This window comes from Cebus imitator, unplaced genomic scaffold (genome assembly GCF_001604975.1).
Source record: "Cebus imitator isolate Cc_AM_T3 unplaced genomic scaffold, Cebus_imitator-1.0 Scaffold7, whole genome shotgun sequence".
NCBI lineage: Eukaryota > Metazoa > Chordata > Mammalia > Primates > Cebidae > Cebus > Cebus imitator.
The window spans coordinates 6816012-6832269 of NW_016107322.1; the positions used below are offsets into that span (position 1 = coordinate 6816012).

General features: G+C 34.7%; 1 protein-coding gene across 3 annotated transcripts in view; it reads left to right on the top strand.

The window, feature by feature from the left end:
- NRIP1 (nuclear receptor interacting protein 1) overlaps nucleotides 1-16258 on the top strand; it is a 104424-nt gene that overhangs the window by 23188 nt on the left and 64978 nt on the right. The window lies entirely within an intron of this gene.

Consider the following 16258-nt stretch of genomic DNA (forward strand, 5'->3'; position numbering starts at 1 on the left):
GGTTCTACCTCTGAACAACCATTTGCTAAGATCTCTCTTTGCATTATCATTTGTGGATAGATTGGCATAGCATAATAATTTATCTGCTTGTAGACCCAGAGTGTCAGGCCATGTGACATATTACTAGGAAGGCAGATTATGTTAAAATCATCTGTTGAGAAACGTACTCACTTTATGCTTTGTCTTTTGTACCTTATCTTAGTCCATTTGAACTGCTGTAACAAATAACCGTAGATGGGAGGCTTATAAACCACAGAGGTTTATTTCCCACAGTTCTGGAGGCTGGAAAGTCTAAGACCAAGGTGCCAGCAGATTTGGTGCCTAGTAAGGGCCTGTTCTTCATAGATGGCTGACTTCTCACTGTAACCTCATATCACAGTGGATGTGGCCAGAAAACTCTTGGGACCTCTTTAAAAGGGTACTAACCCTGTTCATGAGGGCATTGCCCTCATGATCTAATCACTCCCCAAGGGCCCCGCCTCCATATTACCCTCACGTTGCAAACATGGTTTCAATTTATAAATTTTGGGGATACACAACATTCAGAACATAGCATACCTCATAAACCCCTCAAGGATATACCAACCAGTTTGACTGATGTCAATGGTGAACATAGCCTTCTTGATCTATATCCAAGGCATCCTTCTTAATGTTCAACTTTATACCTCCTATGTATCTTGTGTTTTCCTTCTCAGACTTTTGCCCACTGTCTTGCTTGGAATAGAAACAGATAAAGGAAGGATACAATATGTTTAATAAAATAAGTTAGTAGTTGTTAAGGTAGTAGTGAATTGGCCATCTTCTTCTACTATAATATATAGTTAGGTTTGTGAGCTGCATATTCATGATTTATATTCGTATGAAATAACACAAAAATCAGTTTTTACGTATTTTCTTAATCACTGTCAAGCAGTGTGAATTTCTATGTTGGTTGAATATAGTCTTTTAATAAGTCTCCCCAGCACACCGCATTGAACTTTAAAATGGAAACTTTGTATTTAGCTTAATTTGATATATACTTTATCAGTAAAATATATGATCAGAAACTCAGGATTTTATGGAATTTAGAGTTACCTTTTCAAATTAAAGACAAGAATGAACTATTATAAACATTTCATATAAACATTCACGCTTAGCTATAAAGATGAAATATGTAATTTTAATGCTAATATGAATTATCAATTCATCAAAGTTTATTGTTTATTGTATCTCAAAATTAAGGGTATGTTTGAATAAAGTTGTAGTTATTCTTTCTTATTAAAAAGAAACTGCACAGAAATTGAAAGTTTAGCTGAAGGATTAAATCAAAAAATTCTCATGTATATTCAAGATAGGAATTAGTTTTAAGTAATTATTTTGAAAAGAAATCATAATGCATAAGGTCCTTTTAAGAAAAAGCTTCTTACTTTTATAAAAAACCTACTGAAGTGTAACTTCATGTAATCAAATAGACAGCCTTATTTGCTAGCTTGATTTTTTTTTTTTATGTAAGTATAGTCTGAGTAACTGGCACCCTACTTCAGAAGGCTTACTCTGTTTGTGTATTTTCTAGTCAATACTACCCTTATCCACCCGAAACTAGTCTTTGGCATCTTTTACTATAGATTAGTTTTGCCTGCTTTAAACTATATAAAGTTGGAACCATATCATATGAACTCTTTTGGGTCTGATCTTTTTGGTAACATTATGTCTGTAAGAGTTGTCCATGCTGTGCATGTTATTTGTTTGTTCCCTTTAAATTATCTTTATTCTGTTCTGTGATTATACCACCGTTTATCCATTCTACTGTAAATCGACATTTAGTTTTCTTTCCAGTTTGTGGCTACAAATAAGGCTGCTGTGAACGTTTTGTATCTTTTGGTAGAAATAAGCATTCATTTCTCATTAGTACAGTGTAAGCACCGGAGTGGAACTGCAGAGTGGTGGGATGTGCATGTGGGTAACTTTAGAGTAATATGCACTTAGAGTGCTTTTAAGGATGTTTAAGAAATGTCAATCAGTGTGTCTTTTGCTGATGGTAGATTCTATAATTAGATAGACTTATTATTCTTTGACTTAATGTAAACTCCAAAGTTATTTCTAAGGAGTTATTTAAATTTTTCCATCTGTTAAAAGATAAGTTACCTGCTTTCTGATTCCATTATAATATGTATTTGGCTCACAAAACCTGGGTTTGTTCTAACCCTATTGAAGGAAAATAGGACACAAAACCATACTCTGTGCACTTATGGTTGTGTGATTCAGATACTGAAAGTGGCTTCTGAAGCAAATCAGACATAACACATATTGAAGGCTTTTTTATTAGTTGAATATTTAGGCACCTCTTTGAATATTTAAAGGAATAGATACTTTTGAGTTACAAAACACTTACTTCAGCATTCTTGATAAGTGTTTCTTGTGACCTTTGTGTTTTTATTACTCTGGTGATTAAACTGAAATTATTCATTCTAGCATTTAAGTATTTGAGAAATGTTGTGTTAATCTTTTTCCAGGTCTTTTCTATGGAGAAGTTCTGTTCACTAGAAGTATAATGTGAACTATATTATGTAACTTTAAATTTTAAATGTTAAAGTTTCTAGTAGCTATGCTATGGTTAAAAGTAACTGGTCAAATTAAGAATATATTTGATTTAACCCAGTATCTGCAAAATGTTATCCTTTTAATGAATAATCTGTATAAATTATGAGATGTTTTACATTCAAACAGAATGTAAGTGTATACTGAATTTTTGTAATCCGGGTGTGTTTTTACTCACAGCTCTCTGAATTCTGACTAGTCATCTTTTAAGTGCACAGCAGCCATATGTGTCTAGAGGTTGCTATATTAGACAGCACAGCTATCGAGTTACATTTTGGGTGTTTAAAAGACAGTGCTTTAGTCAAGTTTAAGTCTAGTTAAAATTACCCTTAAAAATCCAATAGGAAGATGCCATGTCAAATGCTGAAGTACTATCTTGAAGTAAGTTTCAAACAGCCTATTTTTCCTTCTATTTTGGAATAAATAGTATTTTCTTTGGTTGAACATCAGATAAAACAATTAGCCAGTGTTTAGGAGGCATGTTGAATGACAGATTTGTATCTTTAAACTATAAAATCAAAATCTGTAACAGCAGATTCATATCTTCCATCTTACTCCAGGCTATATTATACTAGGTAGAATTTTACTTTTAGGGGAAATGCATTTTTCTTTCTTTTTTTTTTTTTAAAGCATGGCTAGTTTAATAGAATGGGATAAATTGCTATATGATATAATGCCACTATGTTTAATAAAATAGGTCAGCTTACAGATAGTTTGTATGTGTACATATAGATGTACCTATGACTTTTCATTATGTAGAATAAAGTTTACCTAAATTTTGAGGGTTACTGTTTCTTCGTGTTTATTTTTGCCAAATGTGAAAAATCAGGACTACAAACTATCTCACATGAATGTGGGTTTGTTTTTGCCACCAAATTGGTTTTTAAAGCTTCTTGATGTTCAAAATTGGGAATGTGGATAAGGGACTATTGACCTGTGAAAACAGTCAATATGGAGACTTATTGTGGAGGGAATAGCCCTTTGCGCAATAGATAGCATAATCATACTATACCACTTGTTTTGAGTCACAGATCTGGGGTACATAGCCCTACCCCCAACACATTTTTGATAATACTACCTCCACACTCTTAAATGAAATTGCTGTTCTTTTTGACACTCAATTCTTATTGGCCATTAAGAAAATAAAATTATTCCTGTGCTCAAAAGTCTTTACCTTACCTTGTGTAAAACTAAAGTCCTTGCATTAGCTGAAAAGGCATCTTCTCAGTGATACCCTCCCTGGTGACCACACAATTCAAACTGGAAGCCTCCTCTTTTTCCTCTATCCTTTATACTGTTGTCTTTTTCCACAGCAGTGAACACTTTTAAAAATACAATGAAATTCGTGTTTCTCTTTAAATTGTGGTTTATTGTTTAATCTTTATAAAATTGAAACTCCCTGAGGGCAAGAATTTCTGTTGTGTTCATTACTGAAAATTCTGAAGAAGCGGCTGGGCACGGTGGCTCACGCCTATAATCCTAGCACTTTGGGAGGCCAAGGCGGGTGGATCACGAGGTCAATAGATCGAGACCATCCTGGTCAATGTGGTGAAACCCCATCTCTACTAAAAATACAAAAATTGGCTGAGCATGGTGGTGCGCGCCTGTGGTCCCAGGTGCTCGGGAGGCCGAGGCAGGAGAATTGCTTGAACCCAGGAGTCGGAGGTTGCAGTGAGCCGAGATCATGCCATTGCACTCCAGCCTGGGTAGCAAGAGTGAAACTCATCAAAAAAAAAAAAAAAAAAAAATCTGAAGAAGCTAGTCTAAAGCTGGGCATCTAGAAGGAGAACAAACTGTTTATAGACAAATTATTAATTGAATGCATGGAGAAGATACACATTTTCTTTTCATTTCTGAAAATTTGCCTTCATAGGTTTTCTGGGGCAGGGAATATTTAAATTAAATGAAAACAGAAATTATAAGTTTTAAGCATAATAATACATTTGGATAATTTGAATAATTTGAAAGTAGCTTTTTCATCTGACATACACGTCCCTTTGAAAGGTAATACGTAAATACGAAGCTTTCAGTTTATTATTATGGTCAGGCAATTTTTCTCACGTGTATAAATATGTATGTTTTTCCATTTGAATAATAAAATTATGTTGGCAATCAGTTTGAAAAGTATATTAATAAAAGATTTCTTCTGTTTCTATAAAGTATAGGAGACATGTATTATATTTTGGTGTCTTAAAATTAGTATAGACTAGGCAGAGCTCAAAAGATTTTGGAAAGTAATTTTGCATAGAGAAGTATAGATTGGCTTTCATTTTATGCAGGTGGTTATCTAATTGTAGTTCTTTAAGTTTTATTTTTAGATCAACTACAATAAATGTTTTAAAAATAATACAAAAATTTAATTAAAGACATATTAAGTTATGGTATATGGTTCCCTAGAATACATTCAAAGACAATGTTAAAATGCTTATTACATTGTAGGATATATGTGAGATGATAAATGTGATCAAAGTTTTTCCTAAAACTATTAGAAAGTTGTTGGTTTTATATTATACCTTTACATACTTAACATTTGATTGCAGTCAGCCATAATTATGACTATGTCAATAATCATTTTCACTGGAACAGGAGGAATTATGAGTTTTTGTTCCTTTGCCTTTCCACTGATTTTCCAAACTCAGGCTTTCTTACTTTCTGATTATTAGATAGTTACTGCAGTAACTTTCTATTTGGTCTTTTGCCTTTTAGTTTTTATTACCTGATACATTCTACATAGCAAAGTAAAACTTTGTGAAAAAAATATTGTTACCCTGAACAAAGACCTTTGCTCACAAGATAAGACAAGTCCTATTTCTGCCTGGTTCCTGCACATCCCAGGATCAAATATTTGGTTTTCCCCTTCCTTAAACATGTTAACTGCACATTTCTTATTCTGCCACATTATTTTTGCTATCTTCGGCTCAGATGTCTTTTGATCCCCACTAGTTTTCTTTTCCCAAAAGGCCATCCATCCTGTGATTTGTATGACCGCTCGGACAGAAGGGAACATGTGCTCCCGTCTGCTCTCCCATAGTAGTTGATGAGTGCCATTCACACCACCTTTGTTTTTCATAGTGTTTTATTCATCTCTTCAGCAAAATTGTAAACTTCTAAATGGAGGGGGCTGTATCTTTTATAAATTTGTGATTTATAAGGCACTTGACGTCTCACACGTATAGGGTGATGAATCAAAATGTTGATGAAACAGAACTCCAGAGTATGTCCTGATACAGTTTTAAAGCTTTAGAAATGATCAAGCATAAAAATTCATCTTTATTATGTAATGCAAGTTACTTGCATTTGTGCAACAGTTTTTTCATGTGCTTTGTATGAAGATAAAATGATAGCATGTGTGTTAGAAATTTACAGGTTGATATGGTTAAAGTGTGATATGAGTAATTATGACAGCACCCAGACTTTATTGTGTTGAATATGTACATTTCTTTGACTTAACTTACTGTGATATTTAGAATGCTCTTTTAATGTTCCTTATCTGCATAAGCAAAAATCTATTAATGTTAGCTAAATGCAATTTGCTTATCATGTTGCTTATTATTTTGCTTAGTATTTCCTTAGAACTTACTATAGACTTAGTATAGTAAGTCTCTTTACTGTTCGTCAAGATAGAAAATAAAAATGCGTTTGGTGAAAGTAATATTTAGAATGTAACAATTTCAAAGATAAAAGTTTTGTTAAATTCCCAAATTATTTTTTTTTTTTTCGAGACAGAGTTTCACTCTTTTTACCCAGGCTGGAGTGCAGTGACGCAATCTCGGCTCACCGCAACCTCCATCTCCTGGGTTCAGGCAATTCTCCTGCCTCAGCCTCCCGAGTAGCTGGGACTACAGGCGCAAGCCACCATGCCCAGTTAATTTTTGTATTTTTAGTAGGGACAGGTTTTCACCATGTTGATCAGGATGGTCTCGATCTCTTGACCTTGTGATCCACCCGCCTCAGCCTTTCAAAGTGCTGGGGTTGTAGGTGTGAGCCACCTTGCCCGGCTAACTTCCCAAAATTTATCCTTAGTTTTTCATATTTAATTGACATTGGGACAAAATATATTTTTAAAAGAGAATCATTTTACAGATTTCCCTAAATTTCTTAAAGGTGACCCGAACCTTTTCAACTGTATTTCTTAGGAGTTTTTTTTTTTTGTTTTTTTTTTGAGATGGAGTCTCACTCTGTTGCGCAGGCTAGAGTGCAGTGGAGCAATCTCTGTTCACTGCAACTTCTGCCTCCTGGGTTCAAGCAATTATCCTACATTAGCCTTCAGAGTAGATGGGATTACAGGTGCATGCCATCATGCCCGGCTAATTTTTTGTATTTTTAGTAGAGACAGAGTTTCGCCATGTTGGCTAGGTAGGCTGGTCTTGAACTCCTGACCTCATGATCCACCCGCCTCTGCCTCCCAAAGTGCTGGTATTGCAGGCATGAGCCACCACGCCCAGGCTTCTTAGGAGTATTTTAAAAATACTGCTAAATAGCCTGCCTGGCTAGTGGAGATTCTAAATGGGACTGAATTTGGGATGGTGAAAATTTTTTTATTTGGTTAGGAAATGGTTCTGGTGCTAAGAACAGTATCTAGGAGTGAGATGAGTTTCTGACTTTCAGAGATATCCCCACCTCCAAAAAAACTCCAAAATCTGAAGATCTTGTATATCTGGGTGATGGGTGTAAATTAGTTCACAGAAAGAAATGGTAAAAGTTTAAGGGTGGAAATTCGTTTCTTAGAATCAGCAGCATAAACAAAGGTGAAATCTGTCATCACACATAGACCCTGAACATATGGGCTGACTATGGTATTTAAATGCTGAGATGTTGGTGACATGGAGTAATAGCAGAAACTGAATTTGGGAGGAAGAAATAATGATTATAGTTTCTAAATCTTCCTTACTATGACAAAATACGACATGCCATTTGGATATCCTTTTGGCAACCAAATAGGTTTGGGAAGTTAACTTTATTTGCCACCCAAATTATGTGGGCAGTATACACAGCCCTTACTTTATCATCTAGGGCATAATGTTTAGAAAATATTCAGACTTTTTTTCCAGTGTTGGTTCAAAAAAATATTGATCCTTTGGTTTTATTTATATCACAGACAAAAATACTGAAAGACAGGCTGTTTATTCTCATAGAAATGGATATTCCTTTACATTCTCGCAAGGAATGTAAATAAAGTAACTTTTATAAGTGTTTTTAAACCATGGGCATGCAGTTTGTATTAGTGACACTCCTCTACCGAGTTACTGCTAATTTGCTGTTTTCACGGTAATTTCAGAAAATAAGAAATGGTTAACATTTTTATTTTTTTAAATACTCCCATGAATTTCTATTAAGGATGAAAAGCATGATTACGGTATTTGTTAGAAAGTCCTACAATTTAAACTTAGTCTGGTGATCACAGTCTGCTGTTTTCTTAGCTTTTAAACCTTTTATTAGTGTAACCTCTCTTCATCTTGGTTATTTTAATGTAAAATGAGAATTATCATGCAGACTTGATTTTTACAGCAATGTTGTATGAAATGAATAAATATGGACTATTTAAAACTGGCTCAGGCATTTAGACTTGTTTCTGATAGGCTTATCACATGAACACTGCTTATTACCTTGTAAACTTGTATTTTAAAAGAAAACATTGATTTGAGATAGGATTCCTGTTTTCTCTTGAGAGAAGGCAGAGGTAATTGTTTATCGTTTTTTTAAAAAATTTTAAACCAAAGGGTATATTACTTTTTAACTCTTGTGTAGCCATTAAGAGCAGCCACTATCACAGCCACAGCTCAATACAGTAGTGTGGAAAATGCTGGCTTGAGAATTCTAAGATTTATATTTGAGCCCTACATCTTCACATATACTCTTAGCAAATCATTTAACCTGAGCTTCGGTTTTTTGCTCTGTAAAATGAGGATATATCCTACATCACAAGAATATTATGCAGAATAAATGAGGAAATACATGACATACATTGATATCAGTGTAATGCCATAGAAAGATAATGTGTTATTGACAATATTGTTGTTAATTGTAATATATTTTTCAAAAGAAAGAATTTAGGTTTTTGGATGATCACTTACTTAATAGCGTGTTCTTCTTAATTAGAACCTTTTCTTCCATACATTTTTATTTTTATTTTCATTTACTTTTAAGAGTTTCACAAACTCCAGTTCATGCTTTGGATTCCTTTCAAGTTTGAACCACTCAACATCTGCCACCTACTGACCTAGTTCTTTCCGCTTCCTCCAGCTCACCTCTCCTCATACACACGTGCTTATTATGTTTGTTGGATGATTAACCTGTCTTTCCTTTCATTTTTGTAAAGATCTAGATCAATACAAGGTTAGGAAAAACAGGTTTTGAATTTGTTTGAACTATAAAGCAAGGTGGGACATATGAGTCAATGAATAATACTCATTTCCCCCACCCCAGGAAAAGCAATTTTCAGGGGAAACAATTAGTAAACTCCCACATGGACTTGCTTTTCCTTTCATAGTATGGCTGTGATAGGTTTAAAAGTGATTTTTGCCTACATATTCAGGTTAAAAAATGTTTTCAGTATAAAGCATGAGTTTGGAAGTGACTCACCACATATGGAAGTACTTCAAAATGCATGCCCTTAACTACTATTTGAATTTTTATAGGTTTGTAGTTTTGCTGACTGCAAGAAAATAAAAGGCCCAGTGCCAGTTCTTACTGGGTCAGGATTTATTTTAAAGTACCAGCATTTCCTCAGCTTTTTGATACTTAAAAAGTCCTGGAGATTTTCCTGCAAAAAGTTTTAACAGGCTTTATTCCACTAAGGAAAGTTCAGAGTGTTTATGCCGTGGTAGTAACAAAAGCAATGTATTTGGTTAATTTGCAATAGAAATTGCCAGAATCTAGACTACCCTAGAAACATATTTTTATTTGAAGAGTCTAGTGGGGTCCAGCAAGGACTTGTCATTATATTTGTGTCTTTAGCACAGCTCTAGGAACAAAAAAGGCTTGATGAATGATTTATAAACAGATGGTTAATTTTTCATGAAATGATCAGGAGACGAGCTGACCAAAGCAATAGGTCTGACACTGTCGGAGGATTATTGGGGAGTGGTTGTGGAATGCCTTAATGTGAAACACACTGACTTGAGTTTGAATCCCAGAGTTACCTGTTAACTGGGCAAGTCACCCAACTTCTCTGAGTCTCACCTGTAAGACTGGATGATATTTAGTGAGATAATGTATCTGTTAGCACTGTTGTCCGTAACAGGTATTTCCCTGTGTCTGATTAATAAAAGTTAAGCATAATAACTGACAGTAACCCACTAGATAATTGCTTTAAAACTTACATTCCATGTTGGAAGTCACCATTAGAGTATAGAAGTCTATTTGAGGCTACTTAAAATCTTTAACAAACTGCATTTCAGCCAAAATAGTGTTTATAGGTAAATGGATTGAAGTTGACACAGGCTGTGATGTGGTGGTTTTCAACCAGACGAGATGATCTAGGTATGAATCCCAACCCTGCCACTTACTATTGCTGACTATGGGCAAATCATCTTACCCTCTTAAGGATCAGTGTTCTCATCTGTAAAATGGGGATAACTTCAAGGAGTTATTTGAGAATTACTGTATAGGAATGAAGCCCTAGCATTTAACACAGTTCTTGGCATGCGGTATGCAGTATTTTTTAGTTATTTTGTTATTCCTTGGATACCCCTTTAGAAATAGCCTTGACTACTTGTGGGAAATATAGTCCTGAATTTTTTTACATAATGATTAATGTTTGAATTTGGGGATTAGATACATTTTAATTTTTATTTGAATAATGCTTATCTAGTTAACTTACCTTGAGATAAGGTACCTCAGAGATGATCATTTTAATTTTTCAGCTTTCTCAGTGGCTCATCATTTAAAAGAACTGTATTTCGAATTAAACAGACTAATTTATATTTTTATAAAAACATTTTTACATCACACACATTTTTTGGTCATTCTGTGGCTTCACACCTTTAATTGCAGTCTTAACTTACCCTTCTGCTGCCTCTCCTACTTCATTTCCTGAATGTAGAGTGACCCAGAGAAGATGCCAGGGAGAGTAGAGGAAGCAAGGATTGTATCTGAGACCAGTAGATCTTTGTAATCAGCCTTACAGTGATCAGATATCCTCTCTGGACTAAAGTCCTTAGTTAAATTGATTCAATTACTGCTCTTTGAAGTTTTACCAACAGAATTACTTTTATGCCTTTGTTTACTATTGGAGAATATGATGAGAAGGTTTTGAAGGAAATCCCTACTTTTTTCAGTGACTTCAGATAGTTTTTGTTTCAGAGCCATCATTCATCCAAATAATTTTTCAAAAATGACAGCTAATGCAAGTACTAGTAAATAATTACCCCGTATTACAGATACTATGTTAAGTACAGAATTAAGCTTATCCTATGGTAAAGTTTTAAAAAATAGCCTCTATTTTCCTCTTATTTTGTCTACAGTAAGTTACATGACAGTACAAAGAGTTTATTGGAATTTCAGAGTTTTTAAGACTTTCATGAGGAGGCAGCGTGTGGTTTGTTAGGTGGTTGTAGTGAGAGTTTGAAGAGTTCTGGTTTTGGGTAGTCATAGTTCTGGCTTTGTTACCAATGGTTTGGCTTTGAGTTAAAAATCAAAACCCTCTGACTCAAAATTATCCCTTTGGCTCAAACTATCACTGACCTACTTTCTTCCTCCCCCTCCAAACTAGGATTATTTCAGAGATGAATGGGAGCATCTCATGTATGATGGTGCCCCCAACTGCCTTCCAGAGTGTATACACATAGAAAGGGAATCTGTTTTAACTTAAATCATCATCTCCTGAATTGATTTGACCTTGGGACTTCACCTCCTCCCTCCATACCACCGAACCTCCTCCCTCTTTTCCTCCCTCTGAATGAGCACCTGTTCTGTAGAACATTGTTAAGTATGTAGTCATTGGGGTCATCATTGTAGATTTAACTTATTAAAGCTCTATATTTGTACTGCCTTTGCTTTGGTTATGTGTTTATTTTCAGTTCTTAATTAAGAGGAAACACTGTTTATAATATATTATTCCTGTGAGAAAGTGTGATTTCCACTGAAATATCTTGTTTCATTGTCGTACAACATGTTCTCTAGGCATGCAGCAGGAAGAAAGGGAAAACACCTGACTTCCATCAGGTGGATGACTCTAACTTAGTGTTAGTTTGACTTAACCCATTGTGGGAAACTGTGTGAATATTTGAAAAACTTTTCTGTGTTAATAAAAGTATTAGTAATAGAAGGCCTTATTAAAAGTATGTCAACAGTTAGGATATATCTTCTCACCCAACAAAAACTTTGGAGTATTGGCAGTTAATGAATTGTCATAATGATCTTATCAGTGACCCACATGGTATTTTCTGTTTTCTACTCTGCCATCTTGAGTGACTTGGTGATGTCACTATTCATTGTTGAAAGATGGCCATTTTCTCACATTTCCTTGTCACCTTCATTGGTCATAATTATATACCCATGGTTAAGCCCTGCCTCTTATTATCAGAGTAGAAATTGTTTATCACAAGTAGCTTTACCTAATTGGGATTCACCTCCTGAGGAGAAGAGGGTGAGTTTCTGCGGGCAAATAAGGAAGGGGACAGTGTGTTTTTGAGGAGGTCACTGCAGTGTTTGTCACAGCTGGTGAGGATCGCAGTTTTGTTCATCTCTGCAGACTCTCTTGTGAGATCACAAAATACAGACATATTTATTATTAATTTGTTTTACTTTATGAGAGACAGGGCCTCACTCTGTTGCCCAGGCTGGAGTGAAGTGTGGTTATTAGCTCACCACGGCCTCAAACTCCTGGGCTCAAGTGCTCTCCTGCCTCAGCCTCTTAAAGCACTGGGATTACAGGTGTGAGCTATGCACCCCACCCAGTCAGATTTATTGAGTGCCCACTGTATTTTGGTTATTCTTCTAAGTCCTGGGGATACAACAGTAAGCAAAAGAGAAGGAAAAAATTGCTACCCTCCTGGAGCCTACTTTTCATTGGTGAGATAGACAAATAAGATAAAACAATTCAAACTATGATATCTTATTAAGTTATAAATAAAAATTGAAGCAAAGAAAGGAGAATGGAGGGTCCTGAGGGGAGGGGAAGGGGAGATATCCGTGAAGTTTTAGATGACATCCAGGGAAATCCTTACCCAGAGGATGCCTAGAATAAGGGCTGAGTCATTGTGGGAGCTAGTGAGGTAGCCGTCTGGGGAGGACAGTATTCCAGTTGAATTTCCTGTGGCTGGAGTGGAGTGAGCGAGGAAGAGTCAGAGGAGATGAGGCCAGAGGGGGGAAGCCACTAGATAGTTTTGAGCAGAAGAATGGCCCAATAGAATATTTTAGCAGAATCACTTCAGCAGTTGTGTTAAGTAGACCAAAGAGGTGTCAAAAACAGAAGCAAGGAAACCAGTGAGGAGGCCCTTATAATAATTCAGGAGAGAAGGAGATGACTTGAATGGGGTCAGTAAGACGTAGCTGGATTCTGGATTCTGGATTCCAAGGTAAAGCCCACAGAGTTTGCTAACACATTGGATGTGGGCGTGAGAGGAAGAGAGGCATGTCGGTTGGCAGCCTGAACAACTGGAAGAATGGAGCTGATCTGAGATGAGGAAACAGGGACTCCGTTATTGAGATACTACACTTGAAATGCTTGGAGAACCCCAAATGGGGATGTCAGATAAACACTTGTTTATATAAACATTTTTCTGACCAATATATATTCTTAAAAAGAATGATGGTGGGCATTAATAATAGGAAATGACATTTAAAAGAATATAATTTCAATAATAACAATACATAATAGGAAATAGAAAAATTAAATGTTATATGGAGTGGATATTTTCTGTTCTTTTGAACAATACAGGGAAACACTGGAAGTAATTTTAAAATAGAGTATTCAAAGAAACATTTGTATGCTGAACATTTATTTAGTGCCCACTTTAGTGTTAAAAATGCATATTAAATATATTTATTATTTGAATCAGTGCCTCATTTTTCAGCCCCAAACCTTGTAAAATAGTATACATTCAAAAAGAAGTATACCACAAGGAATAATGGTGTGGATTTAGTTTTATGTCTGTTTCCTCTGTAACATGAAGCAATGATCCTTCTAAAGGAAATGTGTTATTAAATAGACGATCTTACCCCACTCCAACTTCCTCAGTATTGTGTAGCCTGTAGTTAATGTGCAAGCACATCATTAACAAAGAAATCCAAGCCCACAGAAAGAATCAGTACAGTATATCTTACATCAGGATGAATGGCTTCTTGCTCCCTTTCTTTTGAAGAGGAATTAGTATAAGATGTCTTTTAACCAGATTATTGTACTCATTTGCATTTAACAAGAATGTAGCACACAGCTAAGATTTTCAATCCGTGTTCATTACATAAAATACCAAAAAGCACCGTGTACAGTACCTTTCACATGATAGATACTCCAGAAGTATTTGGATAGCAAATTTGATTTAGAACATCATTCACATTTCTAACTTATTTAAAAGATTTTTAAATATTATGCTACATGCAGTGGTTATTGCTTAACAATGTGTGCTCTACCTGTAATAAAACGTTGTTGAGAAAATTGAATTGTAATTGTTTTTTTGGATAGAAGTACCATATAGTGAACATAAAAAGTTATTTATTGTGCAAAGAAACTTTGCTCTTTAAGATGGATTAAGTATTTCTCATCAGTTTTGGCTGTCATGGTGAATATATGATTGCTGGCCTATATATGATCAACTAGAGAGAAAAAAAAAGCCTGTTTATAGATTTAGAGGAGAAATGCAGTTTGTTAAGAACCTGAAGTGTATTGAATTACTCCAGTTTACCTATTCCTCATGTTAAGTAATTTTTGCAAAATGACCCTCTCCCATCAGATATTTTAAAATTTGCTGCAATCAAGTAAGCAAGCATTTATGTTAACTTTATTTGAGACCAAGCAGTGGTAGATATGAATTAGCCTCATTTTTTGATTGACCAAGCTATAAGTTTTTATCTACCAGTTAGTTTTCTAATTCTTTTGAGTGTATCTCTTTATATATTCCTTTGGGTTTGTTTGTAACAAGGAGAATAAAGAAAATCTGTTGCCTAATGCCTAACATTGTTCATGTGTGAAAATTATTAAGATGATGCTTACCTAAACATGATACTTGTCAAAGCTCTGATTTGCCACAATATAGCCACTTTGTTTCTATTATGTAAGTAACACTTTGTGTAAACAAGAATGTATTTGAATTATGGGGCACAGTATTAAAGTGATCTCCCAAAATCCTATCATCGATCATAGAATCAGCGTTAACTACCACAGTTGCATCCATTGGTGTATTGTTCTCCTTGCCCCAGTGCCTTGCGACCACTTTCTTCAATTTTGTGTTAATCATTTACTGTCCTTTAAATAATACTGGTTTTTACATTAACCTTTAGATAATATGTTACTTTTTGTTTTTGTTTTGTGAAAATGGTAGCATTCTGTATGAAGTCTTTGGATACTTGCTTTTTCATTTTTTTATTTTAATTTTTGTGGGTACACAGGTGTGTGTGTTTGTGTATGTATGTATATATATATATATATATATATATGTATATATATATATGTATGTATATATTGATGGGGTACAAGAGATGTTTTGATACAGGCATGCAATGTGAAATAAGCACATCATGAAGAATGGGATGTCCATCCCCTCAAGCATTTGTCCATTGAGTCTCAAACAATCCAGTTACACTCTTTTTAAGTTATTTAAAATGTACAGTTAATGAAATTTGCTTTTTTAACTCATCATGGTTTTTTAAAATTTATTTTTGCTGCTGTATGTAGATATAGTTTATTTATTTCCACTCCTGGGAAATACACCATCGTGTGAATTTATTTCTTCTATTGGTGGACATTTGGGTTGTTGCTGGGTGCTTTGGTTTGCTTGTTTTTGTTTTCTTTTTGATGTATCTATATTGATATACTTAGATACATATATGTTGATGTGCTTACATTCACACACATATGTATAACTATTATAAGCATTGTTGATGTCAATGTTCTTTTTATATGTGTTCCAAAGAAGATTTGCAAGATTCCAGGATATATACCCAAGAGTAGATGTGTAGAGAAAGCTTAGTTATCTGAAATAATATGAAATTGTTTCCAATGTCATCAGACCAGTTCACATTTCATTAGTAATATATCAGTTCTGTTGAGCTACATCTTACTATGGTCTTGATTTACTTTTCTGTGATTGCTAATGAGGCTGAACATCTTCTTGTGATTTTTCATCATTGGTGTATTATTTTATGAAATTCTCATTTATGCCATATGTCCATTATGTACTCAAAAGTGTTAGTTTATACATTTATATTTTACATATTTTTAGTTCTAAAATAACACATACAGAAAAGTTACATGTACAATATAGTAGAACTTTTTTCCTCTGTTGACTTAATGCCTTATTACCTATGAATAAACAAGTGTGTGTTTCCCAGAAAGAAACAAGACCTTGTCCTGTAAATCAGAACAAAACCAGCAAAATAATTGATCATTACTACTATCTAATTCTCAGAGCTCATTCAAGTTTCCAAGTTGTCCCAATAATGTCCTTTATAGCAAAAGGATTCAGTTTAGAATCACATGTTGCATTTTACTTGTCTCATATTTTTAGTATCCCTCAGTCTG